This window comes from Pteropus medius, unplaced genomic scaffold, assembly GCF_902729225.1.
Source record: "Pteropus medius unplaced genomic scaffold, Ma_sr-lr_union100, whole genome shotgun sequence".
NCBI lineage: Eukaryota > Metazoa > Chordata > Mammalia > Chiroptera > Pteropodidae > Pteropus > Pteropus medius.
This window is the reverse complement of record NW_024340700.1, coordinates 5,712,875-5,727,232: the sequence shown is the minus strand read 5'-3', so window position 1 is coordinate 5,727,232 and position 14,358 is coordinate 5,712,875. Positions and strand designations below refer to the sequence as shown.

The window sequence follows — 14,358 nt, the reverse complement described above, 5'->3', positions numbered from 1 at the left end:
CTCTGTATTTGTTTTTGCTCTGAAATAGAAAGTATCTGGGATTTTACAAGTTTTTAAAAATTTTTTTGCTAATACACCGGATTTCTTATTGATTTCATAAAGATGAAAGACAAAGGGATTGATAATTTTTAGAAGCAGTAAGCCATTTTCTTAGATATTTTTCTCAAAGATAAAGGCATTTACTATAGAAACAACTACACTCCAGAAACAACATAAATTGTATTAGACTTTAGCACTATTTCCCAAAACAGAGAACCAAAAATGCTGTCAGATTAGCACTCAGAAAGCTGGGGAGATGAATGTATTTTCACGTGTCTTTTATTCTAAGAAACGGAGTAAAAAAAAAAGACCAAAGAGACTCCCCCCAAAAAAAGAACAAAAATAAGAAATGAGAATTTTCCCCCAGAAAATTGTCCTCCCAGTGCTTCCTCTTGTAAGACACTTAGACTCGCAGTGGTCCCCAACCTTTTTGGCACCAGGGACCGGGGCTCCTATGAGCATCTGATGCCTGACGATCCGAGGCGGAGCTGAGGCGGTGATGCTGGCGCTGGGGGCGGCTGCAAATACAGATGCAGCTTCGCTCACTTGCCCACCGCTCACCTGCTGTGTGGCCCGGTTCCTAACAGGCCACAGACCAGTACCTGTCCATGGCCCGGGGTTTGGGGACCCCTGCCCTAGAAGATCGGTCCTCTGTGCGAGTCAGTCACACCAGGACTTCCTTTGGGCTCTGTCACTTGGGTGTGTGTCTTTGGGCAAGGTCCTTCCCTCTGCGCCTCAGGACTTTTGCGTCTGTGAAATGGGATTGTAACATCCGCGTTTGATGGAAAATCACGGGAGAACACATGCACGAAGCGTTATGGCCTTCTTCCCGCAACTCCGTAAACGACTGGTGGTATGTCGTTTGAATGAAAGGCCCTCCCCTCACGTCTGGCCCTGACTTCGGCAGACCCCACCATTTGGGAGTTTGAACAGCCCACTTTCTTTTCGTCCTCTCCCCTAATAAGGACACATTCTCCGGTTGCTGCCACAGCCCCCAGGCCCGGGCTCTGCCTCAGGCAGTCCTCCTGCGGGACCTAGGGAGGCCCAGTGACAGGCAGCTGGCCCTGGGGGCTCTCACTGCCATCCTACCTCTGGGTCTCACTTTGCTTTTCTCCTAGGTATCGTCCTAATGCTTGGGTGGCTGGTGGCGCCGGGGCAAGCCGGAGCAGTTCCAGGCTACGGAGGGGAGTGTGTGTGTGTGTGTGTGTGTGTGTGTGTGTCACCACTGGAAAAGTAGCTCCCAGGGACCTGGCTCCCCGCCTGGTCCCTAGTGATCCGGTGGTCGTTTGGGGCTTAGAGGAGTCATGGCTGAGGAAGGGAGGGGTGCGTGTGCATGTGTGTGTGTGTGTGTCTGCATGCGAGTGTGCGCGCGTGAGTGTGCGTGTATGCGTTTGCATGTGTGTGCGTTTGTGTGTGCGCGCGCGTGGGTGTGCGCATGTGAGTGTGCATGAGCGTGTGTGCATGTGAGCGTGTGTGCGTGCGAGCGTGTATGTGTGAGTGCGCGCGTGTGAGTGCGCGTGTGCGTGTGAGCGTGTGCTTGCGCCGGCGCTGGGTGGGAGGAGGGCCGACCTGCCGCAGGGCCCCCTCCCGTCCGCTCCCTTCTCCCCTCCGCCCCAGCCCTTGGTTGCTATGCAGTTGCTATGGCAGCAGCATCCTCAGACCCAACTTTCACCCGTCGTTTAGAGCCAATTAAGGTAGAATAGTGGGGGGAGGGCGGAGGGCGTGGCAATGCCGGGGGCGGGGGCCGGGCGGGAACCCAATCGGAGCGCCAGTCCAGCGCGCTCGCCCAAGTCGCCGCGGAGGCCCCGGGGCTGCGGCTCCCTCTTCCAGCCGCGCGAGCGCAGCCGGCTGGGCCGGGAGAGGACACCCCAGCGGCACATCGGAGGCCCCCGGGCTCCGTCCACACCCGCAGACTCAGCTTGGCCGCGGCCGACCTCGCGCTGCCTTCTCGCCGCCCCTCCCGCCGCCGCCGCCCGCGGGCTCCGAGGTCCCGCCGCGCGTCCCCGCACGGCCCGCCGCCTCCGCTCGCGTCCTGCCGAGCGGTCGGTGCTCCATTCCAGCGGAAGGAAAGTTTTCAGAAATGCCGATTGCACAGTTGCTGGAGCTATGGAAGAAGATAGAGGTGGAGCCCATGGAAATAGAGGTGAGTACGGAAAAGTAAAGAATGCACTCTCACGGCATCCGGAAAAATCCTGGCTCCGTGGCGAATGGAGTGTTTACTATAGCGACTTCAGATTACTGGGTGACGGCTATGTGACAGACTTGGATGCTTAATGTGTATAGATGCACATGTTGTGGCATACAATATGTACGCGGGTATATATGCACACATGAACAGAGGATGTGTGTGCACACACAGCATTGTGCGTGGTGTAAATATCTAAATGAGAATGGGTGAATTGAAGACAAAGTTGTTCTTAAGCCCAGCTTCAGGATGCTTCTTAAAGTCCGTGTGTCTCGAAGTCTTCATGTTTCCAAATCCATCTGCATCAGTGATTTCACGTCAACAAGTGGCTCTGAACCAGAGCCCCATTTGCCGCAGTGATGGAGGAGAGCACAAGGCAAACAAACGAGGACTTGTCCCTTAAGGAAGAGGCGCGAGGCTAAAGCAGCCTGAGTAGGTACAACAAAGACGAGTGTCCACGGACGAGGGGGCGGGGAGTGACGATGGCAGTGGCCCATCCCCAGTGTGGGAGACCCAGCCTTCCCAGGTGCCGAACTCCGAGCTCTCCCGGGAAGGGAACTCTGTGCATGGAATTTGATTTGCTTCATCCGAATCGCTGACGGTCAACATGTGTTTTTACTGAAGTTCTCCAAAGTTGACATTGAACAATCAGTTAGATATACCTGTGCTGAGTTACTAGCAACTCAATTGCCCATGAAAACAGCTAATTTTAATAACTTACTAAATCTCCACAAAATCCAAGCTTTAATTTTTGCCTTATCTCCCATACCGAGCATCATATCTACAAATGCCATTCTTACTATTTTAAATGTTCATTATTTTTACATATACAAATTATGTTGTCATTCAGGGAAGAATTTTAAACTGAATGAGATTCTGTTTTAGAAGAGAATATATTTAGTATTTTATGTGTAATCCTTTTTCGGAAGCCAAACTCACGCTCCGCACACGCGCTGGTGCCCAGCAGAGCCGGCGAGCGTGGCGTGGCAATGTGCCTGCTGTTTGGGTGACCAGCACAGGCGCCCCTGCCTGCAGGAAGCCCGCCCTCCCCCCGCCCCCCGCACCGTCAAGAGAGAGGAGACGCCACGGCTCTTCACTGCTACTGGTTGTTCTGTTCCTACGTGATGTCGCTCCTGGCATTGAAGCAGTGCCTTAGGGAGAGTCTGTCACGTACAAGCATTGCCAGTTCAAGGTTTTTCAAATAGAATTATTGAATTGAATGAATTGAGCTAGTGATGGGCCAGAAGCCCTTTTCCTGTGTCCTGGTGCTTTTCAAAGCCCTCCCGTTTGTCTGGACCGTGTTCATGGCAGGGGCCTGGCTGCGAGCCCCCCACAGCTGGGCCGGGGGAAGGAGGCCCCTCTGCGGGAGGCTTCGCCGTGGGCTTAGAAACAAGGACGGGAGTGAGGGAAGGAGGCTTTGGAAATGTCCCCGGCAGTCTGGCCTTTACATTATTGCCACTGACCAAAGCTCTGGAGAACAGCTTGTGTTTTAAATATTTTTAATATTGACAGAAAATGAACCAGCAATGAATATGCTCATATTATTTAAAAAATATGTCATGATCCTAGGACGACCTTACAGACTGAAAGAACTGGAATCAGTTGACTGACAGACCACACGGCCATGCCACCCATGCTTAGAGGGCACATTTTAGAAGTTTTTGAGGCTGATGTATACACAACAGAAAATTGGATCAATTAGATGATCCTGAAGCCAGAGAAATTTTCGTCAGGCTTCCTGGGTGAGTGAGTGAGGAGCGGGTCTATTAAGACAGTGTTCAGTCTCGGCGTGTTTGGAAACCAGAAAATCGGAGCTATTTCTACCCAGAGACTAAACCTGATCTCGAGGAATCTTCTGAATCCACAAAGATGTGACATCTGTCTGCTTGGGGCCGGAAGCTGATTTCACTTTCTGGTTTGCCCCTGTTTTGTGTCGTGTGATGTTGAAATATCTCCCATGTCAAGAGCTTGGGCGAAATGAGATGGTCTAGGTTTGGACTCTGAGCTCCACGTTAGCTGTTAGCTCCTGGCAGGAAAGCACGCATGCTGTTATCCAAGATGCTGGGCTCAGGTCCTTTGCTTTTACACATGTTTAACGTGACCGAATACTGGCTCTCCGGGGCCGGCCCCCGATGCTGCTGGGTCTGGCTCTCTCGGCCGTGTGAGCTGCTCTCCTTGGCCTCGCTCTCTCATCTGTCATCCGGGGGACAGAGCTAGGTTGGGTGTGAGGTTCACTGTACGAGAAAATACTGTTTATCCTTTTTAAAAACCATCTTCACCTCAGCTCCTGGACCAGAGGAAATTCATCAGACTGTCTAGGGAACGTACTTGTGGTTTTGTGAATGGTTTTGAGATATTTGGGGTGGGATATTTTACCCATTAACGAGGTGCGTTGACAAGGAGATTTGTGCTAATTAAAAACTGGGATCTCTGTAAAATCCCCGAAGAATCTGGCATTAAAAAGAAGCACACACTGTTGTGGGAACTGTGTTGTAGCAAGTTAAACACCGGTCTCAAAGGCAGGGGTACAGAGGCCAAGGGCACGCACGCCCCGGAGGAGGCAAGGAAACTATGGATGCGCTGAGTGCGGCAAGTACCCAGCCACCCACGAGGTCCCGGCCCATTCGACTGGTGTCCCTTCAGAGCCTGAGTGTGATCTTTCTTTCCGGGTGTCAGCAGGCATGAGAGGAGGGAAGGGCCCCATTTGTAAGCAGTGCAAATGGGACAGGAGCCCCGCAAATCTCACGGCCGTGCTTGCTTGATGACGATCACCTTAGGGCTGCTGGGCCAGAAGGGGACACTCGACATACTATGGCAGTAGCCGACCGTGCGGATCTGCCCCAGGATAGCCCCAGCTGCGTGCCGTGCAGGCACAATGTCACCAAATCCTCTCACGGTTCTAGGCCACATGTGCTGTCACATCTGGACTTTGCAAGTGGGGAGGATGGGACCCATCAAGGAATTTGCCGGGAGTTACAGGGCAGAGAAGACAGGCCCAGGCACTTCTGTTGGAGCCTCGTCCTGCAAAATTGTTTCTGTCTTCTGGTCCAGGCCTTTGTCCTCCCTGATTAATCCCTTCCTGAAGCTGAACCCCAAGATTGCGGTTTCGCCTCACTCAGGACCGTCACGGATGCCTCCTTGTCGCTTTCTCTGTCCTGATAGTGCTAGTCGTGTGGGCCCTTGCGAACCCAGCCCCCTTGCCAGTGGTCGGGGAGGCACGTAAGTCACGTGCTTCTCCCAGCTGGGGTCACTCGGCTGATTTCGTAGTTTGTAACCGTGGATAGAAACACTGCCTTATTTTGCTGCCTGTCATATAAAGCAGCAGTCCCCAACCTTTTTGACACCAGAGGCCAGTGCTCCTATGAGCATCTAACACCCGATGATCCGAGGCAGAGCTGAGGCAGTGATGCTGGCACTGGGGGCGGCTGCAAACACAGATGAAGTTTCGCTCGCTTGCCCGCCACTCACCTCCTGCTGTGCGGCCCGGTTCCTAACAGGCCATGGACCAGTACTGGTCCACAGCCGGGGAGTTGGGGACCCTTGATATAAAGCACCCATCTCTGGCAAGAAGCCTCACATGGTTCCAAGTTGGTTCAGGTGGAGGGGGCCCTGGTGCAGCCCCCACGTCCTCTGTGCTCACGTGCAGCTCCTCACCAGTCCTGTCTCGACTGCCTGCAGATGCCGTTTGCGTGAGCGTTGGGTGCTAACTGCTCAATGTTTGTCTTTGTTCAGACCGCCGAGGAGGAGCTTCACCTGGACTCGGCACCCCCCGCAGAGGACGCCGCGGAAGAAGTAACTATACTTTGCGTTTCATTACAGCATGGTTACTCGGGGAGGAGGGTGGAGTGGGGGGGGGCAGGAGTGTGGACTTAGCAGCCCACGAGTGGTTGTTTTGATGTATACGCACATACACGCACACAAACACATATATGCACACATGTAGTCGTGTGTGTATATTACAGCCAATAATGCCCCTCAGAAGGGACACTTAGAGCACAGGAAGAAAAATTGCAAACCGAGGTAAATTCCTGGTCTTCTGGTAGAGACTTTTCAAAGGGGAAATGGCACATTATCATCAATAAAGACACACGAAGGCCCAGCAGCTGCAGTGTGATAGACCATTTTACCTGCCGGAGCTAGGAAATGTGGCCCCCTACCCTGTCCGGTGATGTGTGTGGCGATGGGGGGCGTGGCGGGGTGTTGGCGGGGGTGATTGCCGTCGTGGGGGAGCAGCCTTTGCGGCAGCCCTGGGGGCGGTCGGGGGCCTCCTCAGAAACGGGGTAGGGACAGCGAATAGAAAACAAGATGGGATGTTGCTGGGCAGATCGCGTCCTGACGCGGACGTAAAATGGAAGACTGCGTGTGTCTCCATTTTCATGCCACGTGGGAGCAGCAGGGGACACTTCTTGACAGTGAAAAGACCCGGGGCCCCTGGTGTCACAGGGGAGACGTGGTCACAGCGTTTACGAGGGACACCGGGTGTTAAGGGGCTAAACCCCAGAGCCGGGTTGCAGCCGGCATTAGGGAGTCCCGCTTGGGCCATCAGATTTCTGCCTGTCGTATGACATTCTTTCACGGGCGCTGGCACCACAGAGAGTGGCCGCGAGAACGCAGCGCTCCGAACCGTCGGAGCTGTGAAATTGGCACCTCTGTTGGCTTTTAAAAATAGCTGTCAGGTACGGGAGGCTGGGAGGGCCGGGTCCACGAACACGGCCGCTTCGGACGCTCTGCTCAGGAGCTGGGGACTGCGTTTCCCTTCCGTCCAAACGCGCGCACAGCAAGGCGCATCTTAAGCCCCGCACCGCCGGACCTTGTCATCACACGACAGCCTGTGTCGGCGAAATACAGCAAAACGGCACAGGGCCGCCTCGTCCCTAGCCGGCCGCCTTTCAGTCCGGCGCCTTCGGTGCTGGCCTGGGCGTGTGGAGTCGGCTCTGCTGCGGGCTCCGCGGTGCTCTTCTCACGTTCTGAACGAAGCGTCTGGTCTGGCCCTGCACCTTTGCGTCCCCTGGGAGAAGAAGGGCGGCCCTTTCGCCATTCCCACACAGGTCGCAGGGTAAACCTGTGAGCCAGCGATTTTCCTGCCAAGCTGGAAACTCAGCTCGATCCCTGCCTAGTAGCAGGTGACCGGGGAGGGGCAGCCCCTGTGCGAACTAATGGGGTCGAAGGCCTAGGGCCAGGAGACCAAGCACGGCCTGCCATTTTTAGTAACACTTTGCCAGGCGTTCGAGGCTTCTGGTTTCTAGGCAACCGTCAGCAGTTTCTCTCAGGCAGGTTAACGTGGTCATTGGGCCGTCAGCCTCGGGGCAGGCGGTGTGGCTGTGCACCAGCACGTGTGTCGGCCGCTCATTTTGTGAGCCAAGCGCTTGGGCAGGGGACACGCCGTGTAACAGGATTCGCTCAAAAGTGCTTAAGCAACAAACAGTCTTTCAACTTATTATCAAGCTTCATTTCCTCGGACCTCCTAGTCTCCGTGCCGTTGTCGGTCTCCTTGGGCACCCTCGCTGGCCTCCGCAGTGCTAATCTGCAAGGTCTGCTATAGCCGAAGGGTTCACGGCTCAGGTGACGAGAGGACTCAGATGGCAACTGAACCGAGCAGAAAGTTTCACACCTTTCGCCAGTGCGAACATGTATGTTGACTAAAAAAATCTTATTTAGGAAAAGACCATTGAGATCGGTAACGTTCATTCATTCAATCAATCACGAACATTGATCACCTGTGGGGCTTGTCTTGGAGGGGTCCGGAGGGAGCGCTTGTAGCCGTGGCCAATCTCGGGGCTCCTCAGGCGGATGCAGCTCTCTTTGTGTGGGGGGTGGTCTTCGTATTTAGTAAAGAGCACACTGGGGATGGTGTCTGTCCGCACATCTTGGCGCGTGCTCTTGTCCCGCTCAGCCCTGGCTCTGCCCAGGCTCTGACAGGTCGGGAGGAAGACCGAAGATGACATGGTCGGGACCCGAGCGTGAACGCGTAGGCCTTCACTCCGCTGCCGGGAGAAAGGCTTCCTCTCAGGACACCCGCGTCCGTCAGCACCTGGCGTCACAGTCATGGGAGCGTGGGCTCCTCGTCTGACTGCACTTGACATGTCAGTCGGACACAGAGGTAGGCACTGTCTTTGTTCTGGGAAAGAAACTCGAATGAGAAAAGCTCAGCAGATCCTGTTAGGAGCTGTGTCCTCAGCCGTGTCTTCAAGGGGCGATTGGAAGGGCCCATTGTGGAGACGCACGTGGTCCGGGAAGGAGCCCCAGAGGCAGAGTGTCCCCGTGTCCCCGCGGATGTGTCTGAGGCGCCACCTGCTGAGGCTTCGCGGACCCGTTTCCTGTCCTTTCTGCCGGTTCTGTGTAGCAAAGCTGGTCGGAACGCCGGGCGGTTGGGGCACCTAAGAGATTCAAGTTTAACGCGAAGCACAGGCCTTGCTGGGCCAGGCGCTGCCATGTGGGGGGAGGGTGCGGGGGGCCTCGTGGGTCGGTCCTGAGTGTTGGGAAGCCCCTTGGGGCTACCTCACCACCCAGCCTAGGGGAGCATCGTGTGGCTGTGGCTGCGGGGCGCACCACGGCCAGAGGGGCGAGCGGCCGGCGGCCCCGGCTGTCTGCGCGGTGTGGACGCGGAGCCTGTGAGCACCGCCGGGCCCAGCCCTTCTGCCCGCGCTGGTATCGTCTCCCGGCTCGGGCTTCAGACACGTCACTGACCTCTAGACGCCTTTCTGCTTTCTCAGACCCACCTGCGAAAAGTAGTAGAATTCATCTTATGTATTTTCTAAAGGGCGTCCACTTCAGGGTCATGTTTACCGAGAAAGACCGTTTTCTTGTCTGGGCGATGCGAGTACCAGACCAGAGAGTCTAGTCACGACAGCAGCGTGGCCTCATGCCACTGCCTCTCCCCTAAAATTCTGTCCGCGGCTGACAGCGGAGGTGCTGGTTTCTCCATGGCACAGCAGACGCAGGGAGGTCGCACCTGACGTCAGCTGTCTGCCAGCAGGAGAGCACTTCGGGGGAGACCTCCCCGCAGGAGCGACAAGGACGGAAGGAACAAACTCGCCGTGGCCCAGGGAGGACGCCTGACGGTGCGGCCCGCCCAGCCCTGGCTTCTTCTCAGTGGTCAGGTGAGAAGTGGGCAGGTCCTGGGGTCAGCGTATTCTGCGACCCCCACACTGTGGCCGTCCTCTGTGACCAGCGACCTGAATTTGGAGCTGCTGTGGCTGGTTTCCCACTCGGGGGAAGAGTTGTGGAGGAAAGCCTGGGAAGGAGTTTTGGGGCGCCGGGGGCCCATCACACCTGGAGGAGCGAGCAGCCCAAGGGCCTCATCACGGCCCCTTGGACCGACGTCTGCTAACAGCGGGGCTGGGCCTGAGTCACCTGCAGACGCCAAAGTGTCCCCTCTTTCCCATCCTTCCTGGGAATCTGCACAGCTTTCCTCATCCTTTTATAAGAAAAAAAGACAGAAAAGCAGCGCAAACTGGTTTGAATAGAAACGAGACAAAAAGAGTCACGAATCCTCAGAACTCAAAGCAGCCGGGAGCCGTGCAGTCCCGGCGCGCAGAGGGAGCCCGCGGTTTCCAAAAGCGGATGACGAAGCCGCCTCCCGAGCCCTTGCTCGCCAGGCTGCCCCGACAGCCTGTCACGTCTCTGAAAGCCGCGTCGACTAGGTCACTTATTCACATTTGTATTTCTTATTTTTCTGCCCAGCAAAAGACAGGCATCACTGCGATCCTCACAGAAATTCTAGAACGTGGCAGTGTCAACAGCGCGTTTCGAGGGTCATGCGGCCAAACTGCTGGAAACCGCATTTGTGTGTAAGCACGCCATGGGGCGGGTGACAGTGACATCGGCTCCAGGAAACACCAGTGTTTACTGAGGCAGAAGTCAAGGGAAACGTACGATTTTACGATGAAGATCAACGCAGCGTGCTTTTTGATGTGTAACCAGTGATTATTCGCAAGAATCCGCGCAAGACAAGAAGTCCGACCCCAATGTCCTTCTGGTCACCTCGTCACTTGCTAGTCGCCATGAATCACCACTGGAAGGACGAGGGCGGCCCACCACGTTCTCGGCTGTGCCATCCTCGGGCCGCCTCTGTAACGCAGTCAGCAGTCAGCACGTGTCGGAGGGCTCTCTCTCTGAGAACGAAACGGCTGCTCAGTGCCGACGGGACGTTCTCAAACCCTGGCACCTGGGGGACCCTGTCCTGCTGTCGTGGACACATCGGGGGAAACACGGCCCCATGTCGGATGAACAGAGCGCATTGCGCACACCGTTCTGTGAGCCGGCTCCGGCATGTGAGCGGGCGGGCGGCCTGCGTTGGTACCTCAGGGCTGGCGTTCAGCCGGCACAGGGCCTTTGTGGGGTTCACAGAAAGCGCTGCTTCCCCCTGAACTGCCGGCCCTACTGCAGCTGAGGCTGAACGACCCCCACACTGAGCGCCACGCCAAGTCACGCAGCAGAACAGCCAATTCGAGCCGCGTGCCCCCCGCACTTGTGTGTGGGGCGGCCGGTTGTCGGAAGGCCTGAGGTTGGGTTCGGGCTGACTTGGAGCGCCTGTGTTTGAACCCCTCGGGAGCGGCGACGCACCTGTCCTCCTACAGGAAGCACATGATGCGATGAGCAGAGCCTCTCATGGGAGCCTGGCCCACCCCGCCGCCCTCCCTGAGCTCCGGGCGTGGGAGGGGCCTGCTCCTTCCCCTCTGCTTTTCAGGAGGCGACAAAGATGGTGTCATTTGATGAGCATAGCAGAGAACCATCGAGTAATTTCCAGCAGAAGCTTTTCCTACTGACGCGTTTGCCTAGAACCCCTGATCCCTGTCTTGGTCCTGGGGCTGGATTTGGCTGATGGGATCGGGGCCGAGGTCGAGTGTGATGGCTGATCCTTTCCTCTGGGTCCAAAGCAACATTGCAGGGACCTCGGTGACCCGGACAGCCTGGACCCTGCTGCCCGTGTCTCCTGCCCTGCATCTCCGTCTGCGCCCACACCGAGCCCCCCGGGAGCAGCACCTGTGCGGCCCAGATCAGTCTCCCAGTGGTCGTGTGGACCTCACACCGTGTCGCACAGTGCTGCTCCTTTTCTCTTTCCAAAATTGGCTCTTCTGTCTTTGTACTGGGGAAATAGGAAATCGGTCTTTTTTTTCATGTGCACAGAGCATCTCGGGGAGCCTTCGCTGGAGATGCTTTTGAACATTATGCTCCCCACCAGCTTTTCCGTTTTCTTTTCTCTCTCGGTCATGGGAGGAATACATTAGCTACGCACATGAATTGGAAAGGTTCCTTTTGTAAAATCCTGAGATTTTTCAGTCTCAAGTGGGTAGTTTGAATAGCTGAGCTAAGAGAGAGTCTGTGTATTTTATCTGAGTGGGTTTTGCTTTGTTGTCGTGAAGTTTGCGTGTGGTGAGATGCAAGGCGTCAGGGAGAGAATCGTGCCGTCCTTTACCTTATCTCTGCAGAGACCCTGTCTCCAATATGGTCACCTCCGAGGGTGGTGGGGTTAGAGCTTCAGCACATGAACGCTGGAGGGGACACGACCCAGCCCAAACGGTCCGCACTGTGCATGGCAGGTGCATGGGTTATTGCCCTGCGGATATTCTGAGGTAATAAGACAGAACAAAGTCTTACCCTCATCCCGCAGATGCAGCTGGGAGCTTGTGGAGACGTAGACTTTGCAATTTGTGTGAGTCACGAACATCTCTAGGGAATCTTTGAAGTACATTTTTCCAGGATGTAGCGCCAAGTGCCCACTGTGCCAAGGGCACGTGGGTGACCCGGCCCGCTCCTGTCCCGGTGGGAGCATCGAGGCCGAGGCTGGCGCAGCCCCTCGATCCAGATTTGGCTGCTGTGGGCTCACGTGGGGGGACGGAGCGAGCGGCACAGCACACAGAGAAAACAACGTGAAGGCTCAACGTGGCTTCAGAGAAGTAGTTCTAGAAACAGTCGTTGAGTCTGTTTTAGGTTTCACAGAGGGATGAATGAAGCAGCCCCTGTCCCTCCCGGTCTGAGGGTTCAGACGCGTAAATGCGCATCTCCAAAGGGGCGGGAGGGATGCGGCGGGAGGGCAGTTGCCGGTTTCCTTCCAGGAGCGGCGAGGTCTCGCGTGGCCGTGGCGGTGGCTGTGGCGGTGGCCGTGGCGTCCAGCCCCGAACCACACGCCCGCTGAGCCCCGCCGTCCCCTCCCTCCGCCCTCCCCCGGCTTCCCTTCCCCTTTCCAGTCTTTCGGCAAATGTCTGCCGAGTGAGTGCCCTGCGCCTGGCGCGGTGCAGGCCCCAGTGACTCAGGGACTCAGACACGTGCGACAGGCGGAAGTCTCTGCAGCCCGGCCCTGACCTTCTCGTGTTCTTGCAAATAAGCAGCTGTGAAGTTGAGACCGTCTGTATAGTGAGTGACAAGTGGCAGGAAGGAAGAAGAGAGGGGAGTCAGGGGAGGAAGAGAGGCGGCCAGAGGCGGCCTCTCTCGGCAGATGAGTTTAGGTGGGGACTGGATGGTGGGAAAGGGCCAGCCGTCAAAGCCGGGGACACCGTTCAAGGCAGAGGGACCAGCCGTCAAAGCCGGGGACACCGTTCAAGGCAGGGATATGCCATCCAGCAGGGACTTTGCGTTCAAGGAGGCAGAGGACCAGCCATCAAGCCGAGGGATACTGTTCAAGGCAGAAGAGACCAAAGCCGGGGGACACCGTTCAAGGCAGAGGGACCAGCCTGGCAGCCTGGGAAGCCTGAGCTCCAGAGCTGGGGGACACAGAGCAGCCCCCCTTGCTGCTGGTGGGGGAGGAGGGGGCGTGGGCCAGGAAAGCGGAGACAAAGTCCAGTCTGGATTTTATTCCGGTTTTAATGGGAAGCCACTGGGGACTTGTAAGCAGGACGTGGTGTGGTCTCGTCACTGATTTTAAGCACGGCCTCTGGTTGTTGAGCTCAGAGCATGGGGTTTATGGAGAGAGAGAGAAGCAGGGAGGCTGGCGAGGGGAATGCGGTGGGACCCAGTGAGAGGCGGTGGCAGTCGGAAGGCGAGCCAGCCACTCTGTCAGCTGCTGTTTGGCGTCCTCCAGCTTCAGTGCTAGGGTCCCTTCCCGGCTGCCGAGCAGCCCCACACAGTGGAGGCCGAGACGACAGGTGGATCCTCTTGCTGGGAGTCTGAGGTCGAGGTTGGTTCTTCCTGAGGCCACGAGGGAGTCCGCCCACGCCGGTCCCCTGGCCTCTGCGCGGCTGGCGACCCTCGGCGCTCCGTGGCTGTGGACGCGACACCGGGCTCTGCCTCCGTCTCCCCGTGCTCTCCTCGTGGCATCTTCTCACAGGGATGCCAGTCACTTGGGATGTGACTGGTCCCGTGACTGTCATCTTAACTCATCACATTCACAGCGACACCAGTTCCAAAGAAGGCCCCATTTGGAGGTTCTGGACTTAGAACTTCACCTTATTTCCGGGCCCAGTTCCTCCCACAGCACATTCGATGCTCAGGCGACCCGGCTTGGCTGGTTCCATGGGTCTCAGTGTCCGCCAGGGACCCTGCTTGCCAGGGCGCGAACCGAGGCCCAGGAGCACGCCGGCTGAGTCTCTGGGCGGTTCTGCTTCATCCGCCAGCCGGGCAGCATGTGGCGGTCCCTCCTGCACTGCGCACGGCCCTCGCTTACGCACAGCAGAGTCCAGGTCACTTGAGACTTGTCCGAGGGCACCAGAGCAGAGTGGCCCATGGAAGACCAGCCACCCCAGACTCCTGGGCGGGTGCCCACTTTGGGACCGAGGAACACTCTGGGGTCATTTTGCATCGGACCACGTGTCCTCTGTCTGCACGGCCCTCACCCTGGTCCGTCCTGGCTCCTTTCAGAGGATGGTTCCGGGGCGGTGCACGTGCATGTGTCGGAAGGCGGGGGAGGAAGCCCCCCCGGGCCTCGGTGCCGTGGACCCTGCTCACCGTTCCTGGGCAGAGGAGCCCCGACGCTGGGTCCTCTTCCATGCGCCTCCAGGGATCAGGTCCCCGCGATGTCGGAAGAGCCATGGCCTCCCACCTCGTGACGTTTTACGTTCCCTCGCTGCAGTTAGGTTCCACTCCTGTGCTGTCACCTGTCTTCCTTTCATTTTGAAAAACACGTCTCCTGCAGCTCTTGACACCTGACTCGCTCACCTCCACCTCTGCAGTGCGACCCCGAGATGCCGCCTCTCAGC

General features: G+C 56.8%; 1 long non-coding RNA gene across 1 annotated transcript in view; it reads left to right on the top strand.

Annotated features, from left to right (window-relative positions):
* Window positions 1-1,977: 1,977 nt before the first annotated feature.
* The window catches only part of LOC120617648 (uncharacterized), a 41,863-nt gene continuing 29,482 nt past the window's right edge, over window positions 1,978-14,358 (top strand). Inside the window, exons 1-2 of the long non-coding RNA XR_005656983.1 lie at window positions 1,978-2,182; window positions 5,957-6,016. This is a non-coding gene — a long non-coding RNA (uncharacterized LOC120617648). The remainder of the gene's footprint in view (window positions 2,183-5,956; window positions 6,017-14,358) is intronic.